The following is a 19331-nucleotide window of genomic DNA, read 5'->3' as shown; positions in this document are numbered from 1 at the left end:
TGAGTCATAGTTGAGTGACCATTTGTGGAATTCTCCCTTAACATTAATAATGTCAATTTGCAGTTTACAGACATTTGTGGAATTCTTCATAACTAGGTCAAGGGAAAAAGAAAAAAAAAACTTGTGTTGTGAGTAGTTTACGGACATGAACACTGAACAACCCAAATTAGAATAGGTTATCGATATTAACTTATTGGTTTCAGGAGTTTATCTTTGTATTGAACAACTAAAATTGAAAATCTAAATTTACAGTTTAAAGTTCAGTAAAAAATGAAGTACCAATACCTCAATTGAGGTTTCCAAAACTCCAATTTAAGAAACTATGTCAATTCCCTCTCAAATGATGAATGCTTGTTGATTAATTTTGTCAACCATTTCTAGGGTTGTATACTGCAAGCTTAGAAAAGAAGAAAATGTCAATGCGTGAGATTATCCAATCTCAACAATATATATTCTCTACTTTTTATATAAATGTCTCTTTTGGTCATTTTGTCTATCCATGAAATCTCATATTGAATGTAATAAAATAGGGATGTGTATTTAGTATTTTAGAGTGTGCGAATAAAATTTCTCTATTAATAAATACCTCAAAACAATAAAACAATAAAGTTTTTAAATTTTAAATGAAAGGCGATTTGTTATATTATAAAAGTAGAGTTTACAAATAACAACGACCAAGCTCTAAGGGAGCGATGAAAAGGCGCTACTAACGTGGCAAACCGCACTTGTTCCTTTCCTATGATTAGGATTGTTTACTGTGTATAAGTTAGTAAGAAATTGTAATCAAGTGCAAACATTTTATGACAATGCCAAAATGGGGGCAAACTTAGAGAGCTCAATCATCTGGTGCACTTGTACAACTCATAAGCACACGTCTTACATTAGTTGTGATAGGATCCCTTGATTAAAGTATCAAAACAAAGTACAAGAAAGGAGAATACCACATTGTAATAAAAGCAAAGGAAGGAAAATGACTTGATTCTTCAGTGTCTGTGTTCTAGACTTCCAGCGATGTGAACCGACTATTTACGTTACAAGAAACCTCCATATATTACTCCAGCCCAAGATGGGAGTATTAACAAATAGCTCAAGACATCCCATGATAACAATTCTAGCCCATAATACAAGATGGTGTCCCAACAAGTTGTGGGCTCTTGTCTAAAACTTGTAATCGGTATCTTTTCTTGACGTTGGGCTTAATGAAATCTATTTCCAGACAAAAGAAAAGAAGGAGGAGCATCATTATCACTGAAGTGTTATACCAGAAGAGCATCCTTGAGTCTTTTGGATTGTCAAATTAATGAGTTTAACATTCATGACAAATTTTCAAAAGCTCACCATTTTGTTTTCGTACTAGATCCAAACGGTCTTCTGCTCCGGACAGTGACTTGTATCTCAGAATCTTTAGGTTTGAATTTTCATTTGTTTGCCTACTCATCCTGGTCACCCAGTTTTACAGGAAAAGAAAAGATTCTGCCAGCCTCAATCCCTTACATTTTAGGCGTATTGTTTCTTTATGTTCACTTTGGTCCTTTAGGTAGTCACAAAATCTCATTTCCGGTAAAATTTCTCTCTTTTTCTCCCCTCAAGGCTCAAGCTGTAGTTTTCAAATGATTAGATTCTCAGATGTCACTGCTACTAGATCTTGCTGAAACTTTTCATCATCAAATGAATGTAAGTTCAGAGAATGTGGTTTGATGTTGATGGACTGATTTGTTCTCTTAAAATGCAAAAACAAAAGTGTCAAAAGCACAAATCCATTCACTTGGGGGGTTTGGGGCCATTCAAATCCCAAGATATATGGCTATAGGTGAATCTGCAGCTCCTGATAAGGACAAATCTGCTGTCACTTCTGAAACTCCACTTAATGAATACTCTCGATCCACTTCAAGAAAATACAAAATGATATCCGGAAAGTCCTCGAGTTCTTTTTCTTTTCTGCTGGTTCCTTCATCCCTTATCTTTTGACTTGGAATACAGTAGCTGCATCAAAAGGTGATCGTGATTTGTGATCCATGACTCCATGACCCTATCAAATTCTGAAATGGTTTTGCGGTTTGACCTTCGTAGGTTATAATTGTTTTGAGTTTAGCGTTTAGTAGTAGTTAGACCTCATAGGTAGGATTTGCACAAAGCTTGGTTCGATCATAGATGCAAATGGATCAGCAAGCCAATTAAGTAGCCAACCATGCGTGAGCTTAAACGATGGAGCCTAGGAGCTATCAACTGTGAATAGGCTTTTAAGTGGAGGTGCAACTCGCAAGGTCAAGAGAATATCAACGCAAAATGAAATCTTATAATCGTCAGGCCTCAATGCAGTAGCTGATTTGGAAATATACATATGTTTAAACGTGCTTCAATTACACTACCAGTAGTTATCTTTAAAGATCATCTTTAAAGATCTTTAAAGATAATCAGATAATTAAACCTTCACTATCAAGTTTTAAAGATTCTTCCGCCCTACAATTCACACTGCTTTTTCAAACAACTGACACTATTAGATGACTACTCACATCAAAAAGGATATTGTGCTCATTGGTCTAAATTTCCTATGTGTTATCATTAAAACAAACAAAAAATCTTGTCATTTACCCAAATTTACAAAAGGTTAACCAAATGAACAAATAGAAAATTACCAATAAGTAAAATTTACACCTATAGTTCTTAAATTACAAAGATTTTATTTCCCTCATGGTGGATGTTACTATAAAAAAATAAATAATAATAATAAAATAAATAAATATCTAGTGTTTGAAACCCTTCCTAGCGATGGCCTAGCTTGTCGAGTCTAAGCAGTTCCAACGTACATCATTTTGCTGTCTTTTGGGTAGGCCTCATCAAAAAGCCCCGGGATCAAGTAGGCCGATGGAGACCCGCCGACTCGGAGGGCCAAAAGCCCGGCCCGGCCCGTCAAAAAGCCCGCAAAAGCCCATAGGCCCGGCCCGTAAAAGCCAGTAAACTATTATATATTATATATATTTATATATGTATGTTGATGTGCTCATATTTTCTTAACTCTTATATTACTATGCCTCTTTCTCTTGGTATATATGTTTAGTTCTCCTTATTTATGGTTCATTTACATTAGTTTAGTGTCTTTGTAGGTGTGTTTCAAAGAAAGAAGAAAAGAAGCTAAGCTAAGCTAACTAATACAGAAACTGTTGTGCAGAACACCTAACCTCGCTGCATTACTGGGAACTGATAGGATGGAATTAGGAGTTGTACGCTATATGCACGGAAAGCCCCATGTGTCTAGTTTCTGAGGAATTTTACGGTTTGCAATTCCGACTTTTCTAGGAGGAGCTATGACAATTTAAGTGAAGGCAGTTCAGCTTGGACTGGAATCTGCAACATCTTTTACAAGTTCATGTCTAGAACCTAACTTCGCTGAATTACTAGGAACTGCTCGGATGGAATTAGGAGATTTACCCTATATGCACAGAAAGCCCCATGTATCTAGCTTCTGAGGAATTTTACAGTTTGCAATTCCGACTTTTTTAGAAGGAGTTATGGCAATTTAAGTGAAGGCAGTTCAGCTTGGACAGGAATCTGCAACATCTTTTACAAGTTCATGTCTAGAACCTAATTTCGCTGAATTACTGGGAATTTCTCTGATGGAATTAGGAGCTGTACGCTATATGCACGGAAAGCCCCATGTGTCTAGTTTCTGAAGAATTTTACGGTTTGTGATTCCGACTTTTCTAGAAGGAGTTATGGCAATTTAAGTGAAGAAAATTCAGCTTGGACGGGAATCTACAACATCTTTTACAATATGCACGGAAAGCCCCATCTAGATAGGGGTCGTCAACAGGCCGGGCCCATAGCGGGCTTGGGCCGGGCCGGGCTGGGCCTTGCTATATTTTTAAATAATTGCGGGCCGGGCCGGGCCGGGCTTTATTAAAAATCAAAGGATCCAAGCCCGTCCATATAAAGCGGGCCTTGCGGGCTTTTTCGGGCCGGGCCGGGCTTGACCTTGAGGGCTTTTTTAGGCCGGGCCTTGCGGGCTTTATTTATAAATAAATATTTAAAGACACAAGTATTTTTTTTTTTTAATCAAGCTTTGGAAATTCAATGGATAATGATCAAATACAACCAAAGATAACAATCTATATAACTATATTGTACCAAAAAAATTCTATATTTATATATAGATACTAATTTGTTGATAAATAAATTTTTAAAGACACTAATTTTTTATAAATCTATATTTATACATCATACACTCCAAAGAGCTACATATAGCAATTCAAAGAAAATGAGAAACCGACCGTTGGATGAGTTTATTACAATAAATTATGAGTGTGGTAAAAAATTTAGCCAATTTCACCATATTTTTGAATCCGATCGGATTGGTCAACCGTAGTCACTTATATGTTTTATTGGTTGACCGATGGCGTGGCAACCGCGAAACGTGCTTATTTTTTCACATCACGTTTGTATATATTCCATCGATGGATGTGGGTGGACATAAGATAAAAAAAAATTAATTTTAATTACAAACACATTGGACTATACCAATTTTATTACTAAAGTTATATGACTTATACATTGCATTTAAATTGTTTAGGTTCATTCTAAAGCAACCATGAAGTGGAAAATGAATTCGGAGAAACCAACCGCTTGATGGAGAGATTGTAATGTTTTATGATGGTTGTAGAAAATCCAGCCAATTTGGTTCACGTTTCGAATTCGATGAACTAGGTCAAACGTAGTTACTCTTATAAACCTATTTTTATATATCATACACTCCAAAGGGCAACCCCTATCAATTCAAAGAAAATGGAAAAACCGACCGTTGGATGAGTTTATTACAATAAATTATGAGTGTGGTAAAAAATTTAGCCAATTTCACCATATTTTCGAATCCGATCGGATTGGTCAACCGTAGTCACTTATATGTTTTATTGGTTTACCGATGCCGTGACAACCGCGAAACGTGCTTATTTTTTCACATCACGTTTGTATATATTCCATCAATGGATGTGCATGGACATAAGATAAAAAAAATTAATTTTAATTACAAAGACATTGGTCTGTACCAATTTTATTCCTAAAGTTGTATAACTTATACATTGCATTTAAATTGTTTAGGTTCATTCTAAAGCAACCATGAAGTAGAAAATGAATTCGGAGAAACCAACCGCTCGATGGAGAGATTGTAATGTTTTATGGTGATTGTAGAAAATCCAGCCAATTTGGTTATCGTTTCGAATTCGATCAACTAGATCAAACATAGTTACTCATATAAATCTATATTTATATATCATACACTCCAAAGAGCAACCCTTATCAATTCAAAGAAAATGGAAAAACCGACCGTTGGATGAGTTTATTACAATAAATTATGAGTGTGGTAAAACATTTAGCCAATTTCACCATATTTTCGAATCCGATAGGATTGGTCAACTGTAGTCACTTATATGTTTTATTGGTTGACCGATGTCATGACAACTGCGAAACGTGCTTATTTTTTCACATCACGTTTGTATATATTCCATCAATGAATGTGCATGGATATAAGATAAAAAAAATTAATTTTAATTACAAACACATTGGTCTATACCAATTTTATTCCTATAGTTGTATGACTTATACATTGCATTTAAATTGTTTAGGTTCATTCTAAAGCAACCATGAAGTAGAAAATGAATTCGGAGAAACCAACCGCTCGATGGAGAGATTGTAATGTTTTATGGTGGTTGTAGAAAATTCAGCCAATTTGGTTCTCGTTTCGAATTCGATCAACTAGGTCAAACGTAGTTACTCTTATAAACCTATATTTATATATCATACACTCCAAAGAGCAACCCCTATCAATTCAAAGAAAATGGAAAAACCGACCGTTGGATGAGTTTATTACAATAAATTATGAGTGTGGTAAAAAATTTAGCCAATTTCACCATATTTTCGAATCCGATCGGATTGGTCAACCGATATGTAGAATATATATATGCACATATTTTATATAGAAGTATAATAGTATAAGAACTTCCACACACACACACACACACACACATATATATATAAACACACACACATATGATATATTGACATATATATATATATATATATATATATCTATATCTCTCTCTCTCTCTCTCTCTATATATATATATATATATAAACACACACACACACACACACACACACACACACACACACATATATATATATATATATATATCTCTCTCTCTCTCTCTATATATATATATATATATAAACACACACACACATATATGATATATTGATATATATATATATATATATCTATATGACTATATATATATATATATCTATATAAACACACACACAAATATATTTATAAACACACACACACATATAGATATATCTATATATATAACACACACACACATACATATATATATATATATATATATATAAACACACACACACACACACACACACATATATATATATATATAATATTTTGCGGGCTTTTATGGGCCGGGCCTAGCGGGCTTTTGGCTGGCCGGGCCGGGTTTTTGCGGGCCTCCATCGGCCCACCAAGGCGGGCTTTTGCGGGTTTTTTGACGGGCCGGCGGGCCTCCATCGGCCCACTTGATCCGCGGGCTTTTTGATGAGGCCTACATCTAGAAGGCCCAGCACATATATTTGGAAATCTTCAGTATGCCACATCATCATTATTGAAGATCCAGGACTTTTAGACATGTTTATATATATGTGTGTGTGTGTGTGTGTGTGTGTGTGTCTTTGTGTGACTGTGAATTTGTTGTAATTTAGTTTATGGTGAAATTGGAAGTTCTCATACTTTTATATAAAATATGTGCATATATATTCTAGTATTCTACATGTCATGACTACGGTTGACCGATTCGATTGGATTCGAAAATATGGTGAAATTAGCTAAATTTTTTACCACACTCATAATTTATTATAATAATCTCATCCAACGGTCGGTTTTTCCATTTTATTTGAATTGATAGAGGTTGCCCTTTGGAGTGTATGATATATAAATATAGGTTTATAAGAGTAACTAAGTTTGATCTAGTTGATCGAATTCGAAACGAAAACCAAATTGGCTGGATTTTCTACAATCTCCATAAAACATTACAATCTCTCCATCGAGCGGTTGGTTTCTCCGAATTCATTTTCTACTTCATGGTTGCTTTAGAATGAACCTCAACAATTTAAATGCAATGTATAAGTCATACAACTTTAGAAGGAAAATTGGTATAGGCCAATGTGTTTGTAATTTTTTTTTTTTTATCTTATGTCCACGCACATCCATCGATGGAATATTTACAAATGTGATGTGAAAAAATAAGCACGTTTCACGGTCGTCATGCCATCGGTCAACTAAGAAGACATACAAGTGACAAAGGTTGACCAATTCGATCGGATTCAAAAATGTGGTGAAATTGACTAAATTTTTTTATCACACTCATATTTTATTGTAATAATGTCATCCAACGGTCTATTTTTCCATTTTCTTTGAATTGATAGGAGTTGCTCTTTGGAGTGTATGATATATAGATATAAGTTTATAAGAGTAACTAAATTTGACCTAGTTGATCGAATTCGAAACGAGAATCAAATTAGCTGAATTTTTTACAATCACCATAAAACATTACAATCTCTCAATCGAGCGGTTGATTTCTCTAAATTCATTTTCCACTTCATGGTTGCTTTAGAATGAACCTCAACAATTTAAATGCAATATATAAGTCATACGACTTTAGGAGGCAAATTGATATAGGCCAACATCTTTGCAATTAAAATTGAAATTTTTATCTTATGTCCACGCACATCCATCAATGGAATATTTACAGACATGATGTGAAAAAATAAGCACGTTTCGAGGTTGTCATGCCATCGGTCAACCAAGAAAACATACAAGTGACGACGGTTGACCAATTCAATTGGATTCGAAAATATGGTGAAATTGGCTAAATTTTTTACCACACTCATAATTTATTATAATAATCTCATTCAACGGTTGGTTTTCCCATTTTATTTAAGTTGATAGAGGTTTCTCTTTGGAGTGTATAATATATAAATATAAGTTTATAAAAAATATTATCTTTAAAGATTTATTTGTAAATAAAGCCCGCAAGGCCCGCCCGGAAAAAGCCCACAAGGCTTAGCCCGACCCGGCCCGAAAAAGCCCGCGAGGCCCGCATTAAATGGATGGGCTTGGATTCTTCAATTTACAATAAAGCCCAGCCCGGCCCGCTACTATTTAAAAATGGAGTAAGGCCTGGCCCGGCCCGTTGATGAGGCCTACTTTTGGGTGGACACCACCCTCTTTCTTGACGTATCGGAAGATTTTCTTATCAAGTCGATCGATCCCAAGTCCTTTTTACTTGAGATTTGGCTCGCTGTTGTTGTTTGTGCTTCGAATATGGTCAAGATTCTTTCGAGGGACTTGGTTAATTAGAGTCAAGATTTTTAATTGTTGGTGACTAACAACATGGTGAGAGGTGGGATCGTGGGCTTTTGCGAATTTGCTTTAGCGCTTGAGATGGCGCTTGTGTTTTTACAGTTTCACCTCACCCTCTAAATATCCTTTCAATTTGATTTAGGGCTAGACATCCTTGATTGATCGAGGAGGAGTCCACAACAACGTCAACTCTTGATCATAATTTCATTTAGAAAATTGGGAATTATTATATGACGCTATTGGTTAAGTCTATGGTACTAGCTAGTGAGAGAGCTACAAGCTTTCTAGATGTATTTACTGTTGTCGTACCATATTTGCATGTTCGGCGGGGAGATAAGTAGTCGATTTTTCTTTTGGAGGCGATATGCTTCTCTAGTAGGCTTACTAACACTACACCAATTTTGGAATCAGACAACACATATCAGACGACAGCAAACATTTTAACTGTAGTCTGAAATAATCAGACGACAGCAAGAAATATTCTGTGGTCTAAGTTTTCGAATCCAACAACAGTTTTTTCTTGGCTCTTGTGCAATAGCATTTCAGAAAATGGTTGAATTTTTTGATGTTGTCTGAATGAATTAATTCAGACAACAGTTATTATGTGATGTTGTCCAAGGTTCATTTATACAATGGTTGATTTTTGCTGTTGTCTGATTATTTTCAATCACACAACTATTATTAGGTGTCTATTGTTCGATATCTTTTAAGTCAATGCCTGCTGAAAGATGTTGTCTGATTATTTTGATTCACACAACAGTTTTTAGTTTTCTGTCGTGCCACTCTCTTTCAGACAATGCACTTGAGTTTATGTTGTGTGACTTTTAGGTTCAATATATATGTTGGCGCCCAAGAATTGGCTTTTAACACTTTATTAAATTTTCAAATTTCACTTCCCTCCGTTCGACCAAATTTTGGTGAAATGTTAGAGTAGTATATAAGGGAAAGGTAAACCTAGCCTTTCCTCCTTTGCTCCTTCTTCCTCGCTCGAGCCGCAGACCTCTCTCTCTCTTTCTCTCTCTCCCATTTCCTCTCATCTTCTCTCTGTCACGCCGGAAAGCTCGACTTCCGTATGTCATCTTTTGACACCGCCACCACCAAAAGATAGCCTAGGCAACAGAGAACAAAACCCAGCCACCCCTCAGTCGATCGAGATGACCAGACCACAGCATGCAACCACTAAAACTACGGCGTCGCTGTTCCTTAACCGGTACCTCTGCAATCTCCGGCCATCTTTTCAACACACGCGCCACCACTAAAGTGCAGGCCGATCTTCTCTCCAGGTTCGTAGCCCTTCCAACCTGTCACCGTGCCCTTCGACCTCAGCCTGTGTACAGATGTCGTTGACTTGCCGGACACCCATCCCAGGGTGGTCCACCGCGTTATGGGATTCAAGCCCAGCAGATTTCCGTCACTCTCTCCGCCTGTTACGATTTCTGAGGATCTTCTGGATTACAAGTAATCGATTTTTGCTTTCAAGTTTATGGGTTTCGTGAAATTTAGAAATTTTGAATGTTTGAGCGGGGTGGATTGGTAAAGTGGGTTCTTTGATGGATTGATGTTGCAGAGGAATCGCAAATTGGATACAAGATAACGACATTGGCTTTCAAAAATGTACAAGATTCAGTTAACCAACTGCCCATGATACCCATTTTGGCTAATAATTCATCGAAGACGGAATCGACAATATGGGGCAGAACAGTGACCAAGAACAAGTAGAGAAGCTACGCTCAGCTTCATTTAGATTTGGGTTAGTCTGATTTCTGCAAATGTGGGTAAGTTCATCTATGTAAATTGTTTAGTTGTTTGATTTGGAGGTGTTGAGGCTTCAGGAATCTGGAAAATAGAAGTTGGAGAAATGAGAGTTGCTGGGGTTTGAAATCAGAAATTGAAGCAGAAAATCTACAGAACTATTTCATTTAGTGAAATTCACAATGAATCGTTGAGCTCAAGGTATCTTTCACTGTTATTGTTTACTTAGTTGTATCGATTGAATGCCTCTATTAATTGAACGCTTTAATTGCCAGTAACTAAAATGATTGCTTGCTTAGGTTATTTTAGAAACTGCTTATAAGTACATAAGTCAACAGTTTAATCTTTCAAATAGCTTAAACTCCATAAATGAAATAACTTCTCTGAATAGATTGGAATTGTGCTATTACATTTGTTGAAATTATTGTTTACTTGTAAATGAAGAGGAGTAAATGCCCTTTCATGGGTACAAAGTGTTGGATATGGTTGGACTTGATCTACTAATTAATGCAAAGTATCCTGATCATGAAATTATTAGGTGTACTAGAGTTGTTTATGGGATGGCATTTTAGCAAGTTCAGTTTGCAATTAGATTAGTACAAAAGTGGCTCTTGCACTTGGATATTTGACATTCTTATTTTGATGCTATAATCAATGCTGACCTGCCCTTTACATTTGCAACATTTGACTTTCCTATTAGTCATTCTGCATGGAAGTGCTGTCTTTTCTTGTGTATCAGCCAAAAAGTCACACTAGGGAATTAGGTCCTTTTATTAGCCTGAACTGGAGAAGGCAACTTTTAATAGCTTTATGTACACTCTAAAGGAAATCTGGTTTGAACTTTTTGCAATCAAATCAGTCATGGTCTAAAGATTAGATCATATATGTTTCTGTCAGCGTGCCTAGGATCCAACCTTTGATTTCTTAGTTCTCTAGCTAAATGGTCATTTGATTTGGTTGTCATTTGGAGGTTGTCAAATGCTACTGCAATGACTGTTAGCTAACCTAGTGATGGGAGCTTGTACATTGTAAAAGTGATTTTCTAGGAATTTAGCAATGGTTTTGATGGTATTTTTGCTATATATAGAAATGTAAAGAACTTGGTCAAGTGAATTGGTACATCAAATTGTATCTGCTGCATTTGTACGCTTAGAACTGTTATAAACTAGTGCATATTTACAACTATTACATCTCTTCTACATGATAACAGTTGGCAAGAGGTGGAAATTGTAATCAGCTACATTTGTAACTTGTCACGTGATTGAAGTGTGTTGTCGCAAACAAAAACAGGAGGTGCCATAAAAGAGTTTGTTAACCCAAAGTAAATATTCTCTTTATTACAACCTTAAATATTTTCAGCTATTGGGGCATGTATTTTGGTATATTAAATTCGGTTTGTTTGCATGCTATTAAGAAATTAGGGATTCTGTAACTTAAAATTCCTGCTTATTTTAGTTTTTTTCTCATTTGCTTCTCCAAATCATTTAATCACTTTAGTCTATAATGTTGACTCAGAGTACTTGTGCTACCTACTCTTCATTCTTTTATTCTTAGTGCATGCTAGATTGGTGGTAGATGAGATAATGGGCTTGGGATTTCCTTTGCTTTTTATTATACATCACCTGACCTAGTATTTTTCATCTTACTGCAGATACTAAGATGCTAGTAAGACTTCATTCAAGTCCTCAACTCGGTTAGTATATGATGCAAGACTACCCAAAAACTTAGGAAGATCAGAGATGCTCAAGCTTCAATCAAGTTTTGTACAAGTACTTTCACTTTTTGTTAGACTAGTCTGTAGCACTTAAATGCAGATATGAAACTATCTAAACAATGGATATGTTAATTCCTATGTTGGAATGAAATAGTTTTAGGAATTAGTGGATGAGTTTCTGGAATCAAGGATGTGTTTGTGGATGTGTTGTTTTTATTGTGCAGAATGTATGTTTTTCTCTTCTATAGCTGACAATTTAATACCAACAGCAAACCATTGTCTAACAAATGAACATAACAAAAGGAGAAACAAAAAACTGTTGTGTGAACCATCCATCTACAATAGTTTTCAAACCTATTCAATTGTCCAACTAGATATAACACAACAAAAAATTAAAATAATTTGTTGTCTGAAGTTAAGGAAGACCACAGAGAATATGAAAGCTATTATTGTTTGACTTGATTTCAGACAACAATTTATTACAAGATGCTATATTATGAAACAATGTTATACAATGGCTACACGCTTATTCTATCATCTTGTTTGAATTCAATCAATAGTAAACAGCTAGTCGGATGATGTACAACCTTCATTCAGACAACAGTTTATTTACAAACTAATGTTTTCTGATTGTTCTTCACAAGTTTCTCTCTTCTAGCATCTATTGTCTGAATTTGATTTGCACAAGGGTTAAGATACTCATCGTTATTGTTCTTTCTGGTGTTCAAATAATAGTCATGTAAGTCGTTGCTGTTGTGCAAAATTTCCTCAGACGACAGTTACCTCCTATTGTCTGATTCACCAATCAGACGGCATTGAGATAGACAATAGCAACGTGCCTTATCAGACGACTATGAAAAACTGTCGTCTAATTCATTTTTTGGCCTAGTGTAAGTTGAGCTTAGTGAGCGATATAGGTTTACTTGTTGAGCGTCAATACTCTTCTAATGAATACTCTTTGTATTATTCTGGCTTTTGGTTGAATCATTAGTACAACGAAAGAAAAAAATTGAAAACGTGGCTCTAATGACCTCTCTTGTAGGATGATGATTCACTAATGTATGATGTAAAATTATCTGATCAGTGACGACAATTTCAAAATATATTATAAAATAGTTTTAAAATAAAATCTAAGGATTGAACAAGATTGATTGAAATTGATAAGTATATGGGTGCCCGTGATGAAATATTTAAAAGTACAAGGACACAAGTAATTTAGGAAATAAAAGGAAGAGAGGTAAAATGAAATTTGTTTTAATTAATATAACATTTTGAAGAATCCCATGGCTGGATCTATATGCTCACAGTAATTTTTTATCTCCATTCTTGAGTCATAGTTACTCGTGACTGTAAATGACAAGTGAATATGACAGTGGAGATTAAATTCATAGTATTTTTAGGTTGTTATAATTTCAACATTTGACTTTAATAAAAAAAAAAAAAACTCTCTCTTAGCCTTTGAGCCGCGAGAGAGCACCTGCATCACCAAAACGTTTTCTGTCCAGCGGCGGCCAAGGGTAGCGCCAGCATCACCGCGTTGTCCCTATGCTGGCTGCCGAATGGGTATTTCATTGCCCGGGGCTGAGGTTTGGAGATAAGGTGTTTGGCTCGCGGTTTTGGCAGGATGGTTAGCAGCGAGTATTGGGCGGCATCTTTGGGCGTTGACGTTGCTTTCTGTGCAGATCCAGCGAGTAGGGTTTTGGAGCATCTAGGCGAGCTCATCGAGGACTTCTAGATCCAGCGGCGTGGGTTTTGGAGCGTCTGGGGGGCGGAACGGGCTCGTGGGGCTCGGGGAAAAGGTGGCTCGTGGCGGAGCTCAACTGAGCGATTCTAGTGGGCGGCTCGTGGCGAGGCTGGTGGTGCTCGTTTTGTGGAAGGGCTCGTGGGCTGCGGAACAGCAGGCGGCTGAGGGCGTGATGGAGATGTGGTCTGGGCTTGGGTCAACATTATCCTGTTAGGCCTTGAGTTGGTCCTCTTTTTCTTAGGGTTGCCCTGTTGGGCTTTCTAATTTAGGCAAGGGTTTTTAGCCCTAAGCCCATTCCTATGTTTTTTAGTTTGTTTAAATTACAATAATTCCTTGTATTAGGAAACTAAACATTTTGTGTGTACTCTATGTACCTCTAGTGCCTCTGGAGTAGTACCAAAATGGGATTTCCGCCATGTCTAAGTACATGAATGTCTAATGAGTGAGTTTATTTCTATGTACCACTGTGGGTACTTCCACTCTCTTCTTGTCTGTCTGTAGATGACAGCGGAAGAGTATATAACAATCTATTCTGGCTTTAAATGAATATATTGGCACCCGGCCTTAGGGTTTTAGGTTTGATTCAAAAAACATTTGACTTCAATATATGTAATTGAGATTATTTTTTTCTTGTAGTTCTTTAAAAGTAGTCCCTAAACCCTAAATCCTAAACACTCTTACTCTATTTTTTATCATTGTTATTATAAATACTAGTTATCTACAATGTTATTTTCTTTTTTAATAATTAATATAGGACTAAATACTGTTTAGTCCTTGAACTTTTGCCCTAAAAACACTTCAATCCCTGACCTTCTAATTTCACATATTTAGTCCTTGTACTATCAAATTTTGAACCAATAGGTCCATTCTGTTACTCTATGCCCAAAAACTCCGTTAAATTGCTGATGTGGCAGTTCTTCTGCAGGAAACTGCCCATCACTACACCAAAAATGTTAACACACAACACTTTTTGCACAACGAAAAAAAAAAGCATTGTGTGATGAAGAAAAGTTAATCACACAACATGTTTACTAAACTAACGTTGTATAAGGAGGTTAAAATTCTGAATTTTTTTTTAGAAGGTCATTGCACAACGGTTACAAGAATAATCCGTTGTGTGAATCATAAAAAAATAGCAGCAGATTTCCCTCCTAGATCGACTCAAATTTGGCTCCAAATTGATACTCTAAAGTACAACAGAATAGTTATATCTGTTGTATGAGTGTAGCTTGCAAAATATCATACAAATGTTTTTTTACTTTCTGTTGTCTGATAAAGGGAGATATATTGGGAAAGTTTGGATGTGTGTAGATTTGCCTCAAAATGGCACTATTCCCTCCAACATTTCCCTGCATTCTCTCCCCCAAAATTCGATTCCCTCTCAGCAGGCAACAAGAGGCGGCAAAACTGAAATTTTTTAAGTGGCATTCAGACAACAGATATGTGGAAAACCATGGTCTGATGCCTGCATGATGAAATTAATGGCTTATGTGGCCATGTGTCCTAGCGCTAGACAACTACACAATAGCATCGATCTATTCAGAAGAAACTATTAGAACACTTCAGAAAAAATCCATTCAGACCAAACTAATGCCCACAGCTAAACCCGACACGACATTCACTCCACAAAACCCCATAGCTGACCCCAACTTACCCCGACTCTCTCTCTGACTCCCTCGCTGTCCGACTCTCACTCTGACTCACCCCACAGCTGCCCCGACTCACTCCACAATCCTAAACCCTAAATCCACCGCCTCTGAAGCGAAGCCTTCGAAGCCCTAAATGGGAGATTTCCCTTCGAAGCCCTAAAGGAGATTTCTCTGTGAATCCGTGGATTCACATCGGAGCAGCCTTAGACTTGGATTCACACAGGAGCCCTAAACAATTTCGTCATCTCGAACTTCGATTCACGCCTTTGATTCGATTTGTCTGGAACTTGGTAAGTTCTCGTCGTCTCCTTTACTGTTTTGATTCAATCTTGATTTGGATTTGTCAGCTTTCGCTCTTCGTTACTGTTTCAATTCACTGAGATGCAAAATTTAGGGTTCTGATATTCATAAGCAGATCTTAAAATTGTGCACTCTAGTCACCGGAGTTTAACAGAGACTCGGATCTCCATCTCCGACCATGGATTCCGAGCCTTTCGAGAGAGAAACGAACGTGACTTTTCTGGGGATGATGTACCAGCTCCTCCCACACCAATCCAAAAAAGCTTCATCATCTTCTTCTTCTTCTTCCTTTGAAGGTCCTCATTCTACTGAAGGCCTCTCTGCCGCTTTGTCCGATCAGTCTCGTATTATAGTCGCCAGACCTGTTAGGTACAGACCCATCTAGCTCTACCCTTTTAAAGTTTATAAATTTCTGATTGTATGTGTGAATTGGGTTACTTTGGTGTGAAACTCGTGAAATATTTGATCAATTTATGCAGTAGGTCCATAATGCCTTGTCTTTAACTAACAATTATGCTACCAAAGTTTGGTTCTTTAATCGCTTTTTCGCAAATTGATTCTGGGTTTTGCTATTGAGCTTCCCAAACTTGTTTTGGCTTGTGTTTAAGTAGAGTTGTTCACGTATTGGTGAGGCTTGAATTAGTATATGAACTTGTGTTATGGTTAAGTGAACTTCAATAGTTGGATTGAATTTCTGCAATTGGACTAAATTGGTAAATTTTTTATGTTTGCTTGCAAAGGAGTGGTGTCCCTGTGGACATGCTCAAAGTTCTGTGCAATTGCCTTTGTTGCTGGGATCATTGTTGGCTATACCCTGAAGCGACGCGTTAAACGCTGGGCTAACAAGCTTTTCAAGAGGATCAAAGACGATTGATTGCAACTAGGTTGAGTTAAGTTATCGCATTCAATAGATTGTCGTCAATAGATGAGTGATTCTGTAACATTAGTTGTGTAAAGGGTGCATTTTTGAGGAGTTTTCAGCTTCTGTGGTGACAAATGCATCTCACCTTATCAACAGATATTGTTATCCTTTTTAAACTACTATGGTAAAGTTTTAGAGAACAGCATAGGCTATCCTTTTTATCCTTTTTAAACTACTATGAGAGATCTTTAGTCTCTCAGTCAATGAAGTTGCAGATTCTTCAATGTTGGATTTTTCAAATCTGATTGAAATCTTGTGTTTGTTTTGCATTTTTTTTGTTGGTGGAAACTGGAAGTGTGTAAGTATTTTTTTTATATTTTTTTTTATGCAACAATGTCTCTCTTTCTGCATTACCTATAGTATATAGTTGTTTTATCTGCTCAGAATTTTTGTGCTTTAGGGTTTGATTGGGTTTATTATTTGATTATGATATATGTGATTGGCTTTACATTCTCTGTTTTAGATACTCAGAATAGTATCTTTCAAAAATATTCCATTTTTCGATTAATTTTTTGTTTAGTATAAAAGCGGCCTGATTTAGTTTCACAAAAGCAAGTTTACATTCTGTGATTTTTGCCTTGGTAATTAATTTAGTGGAATTTTAATGGTACGTACTGAACAAGTAGATATTTCAAAACATAGTCGATAACAGTCTCGTTTAAAGAAACACACTGTGAGAACCTGACCTTATGAAATGAAATGATTTCCATGCCTAGTGTAGGTAGTTATTTGTTTCCTAATTGCTGAGAGTCAGTAATAGTCAATTTGTTGCATTTACAGAAAAAATTATTATGTATATGTTTATATTTAGGACGTATTCCCACCTTGTGACACACCTTTACCATGGTGCTCTCCTGATTTTGTTTCAAGTTATCATGCATTTTTTATGTGCATTTTTCTTATTCATTTTGCAGAATTTGTAACTTGTATTCAACCCTTTTAATATGGTTTCATTTGTTCTGATCCTTTTGTCCCTGCTGATTCATCTAGAATGGCACAAAAGACTCAATCAGCAAGCTAGTGTCAGACTTAAACAGTGCAAAATTGGAACTTGATGTTGGTGAGCTTATTTGTTTGAACTTTAATATAAGCCTGATTCAATTTTCAGTAGATTTACTAGATTGCACTAGTAATTTTGTCACTGGCCATCTGGATCGGAATATAACTAAAATTGAATCCGAAAAATAAGTTTGGTAAAATGTACAAGTTTGATAAAATTGTAACCAAGTAAGACGCTTTTATTTTATAATATGTGTTCCAGAAATATTAATATGGTTTTGAATTTAACATAACTTTCCTGGAGATTTACATTTGTTGATTTCTTTTACATTCATACATGATATTCCAGCCATCTGCATTCATCTACCTTTTCATTTGGGCTTTTACTAAAATCTATTCTTGTTTGTGCTAGTATCTTATGTGCATGTTGAAGATCGACTGAAGATGGCGATGAGCGTGAGAGGAGAGATGGAGAAGCTGAGCGTGGAGCAGTTGAAGGCAGTGAAAGAGCAAACTGATATGGAGGTCAATCTTCTCCAGGACTCTCTCAACAACATCCGCACCGCCACCACCCGCCTCGAGCTCACCTCCTCCGCCCTCCACGACCTCTCCCTCCGACCCACCGGCAAAAAGATGCTCGTCCCTCTTACCGCCTCCCTTTAAGTCCCCGGAACTCTCCAGGACCCCGACCAGGTCCTCGTCGACGTCTGCACCGGCTACTTCATCGAGAAGAACATGCCTCAAGCCAAAGACTACTACGACCGCAAGATCAGTCTCCTCAAGTCCAATTTCGAACAACTCGTTGAGGGTCAAAGTTCTCCTCTTTGTGAATCTATTTCAATATTTCCTACGTTTGCTAGGTTTGGTGATTAGTCTTCCTTCTTTCTTGCTCATATACGAGACCTGAAATTGAAAACCTCCTTATGCATAATATGTTTCTTGTTTGCTACTCGTAATGCCAATTTCATATCTCAGCTACTTTGCTATTACCTTCAAAAATTCATTGTTTTGCTGCTCTGTGGCAGCCGCAATTGAGTAGTGTTTCTGTGACCATTGATCCAGAGTTTAGGAGATTGCTGGTTGCTGTAATGTTTTCTTTGTATGTTTTAATCAAAGGGGGGACAAAAATGCTCCTCTTGACTCTAATGCATACCTTAAACTGCTTTAAAGTAGGGCTACTCTTTCTTTGCTTATTAGTTCTTCCTTTTTTGTTGTTGTTTTCTTCTAATTACGAAATTGTAAATTGATATGCAGGTTGCTTCTAAGAAGAAAAGCATATCTGATGAAGCTAGGTTAGTTTTGCAAGCAAAACTGAAGCAGATGGCTCCTACAGCACAGTAGGAGACAAGGACTTTTAATATGTGTGCTGTGGTATTCAAGTCAAGATCATGGTGAAGTACTGGTGACTTAGGAGTAGATTATGCTTGTTTTGATATAGAATTCAAACATCATGTTAGAGTTGTGGTTTGCACGCTTGAACTGGTGCGGTTTTGTTCCCTTACAAATGGGATTAATTCTCTTCTACTCTTTAAAGACTCGTGTTGCGGTGTATCATTGCAGAACTACTTACAATTTACAATTTGCTTTTTCTAGCTTCAAATGTTGTGTGGTGTATCATTTGATGAACTACTGTTCATTTGGTAAATGGACCAAATGAATGCACAATTTAATTTAGGAATGGGATGTTCAAATGATCAGACAACAGAATAGATATAATGGCGACTGCACGAATGGCCAAAATTGGGGCAAATACACTGCAATCATTCATATCACACATCGGTTTTTAACAAATTAGTGTCTTCTAATTTATACTCACACAACAGAAGCAA

At 36.6% G+C, this 19331-nt stretch overlaps 1 pseudogene; it reads left to right on the top strand.

The window, feature by feature from the left end:
• Positions 1-17946: 17946 nt before the first annotated feature.
• Positions 17947-18843, top strand: LOC112171252 (annotated as a pseudogene).
• Positions 18844-19331: the final 488 nt, after the last annotated feature.

This window comes from Rosa chinensis, chromosome 6 (genome assembly GCF_002994745.2).
Source record: "Rosa chinensis cultivar Old Blush chromosome 6, RchiOBHm-V2, whole genome shotgun sequence".
NCBI lineage: Eukaryota > Viridiplantae > Streptophyta > Magnoliopsida > Rosales > Rosaceae > Rosa > Rosa chinensis.
This window is presented reverse-complemented; position numbering and strand designations above follow the sequence as displayed.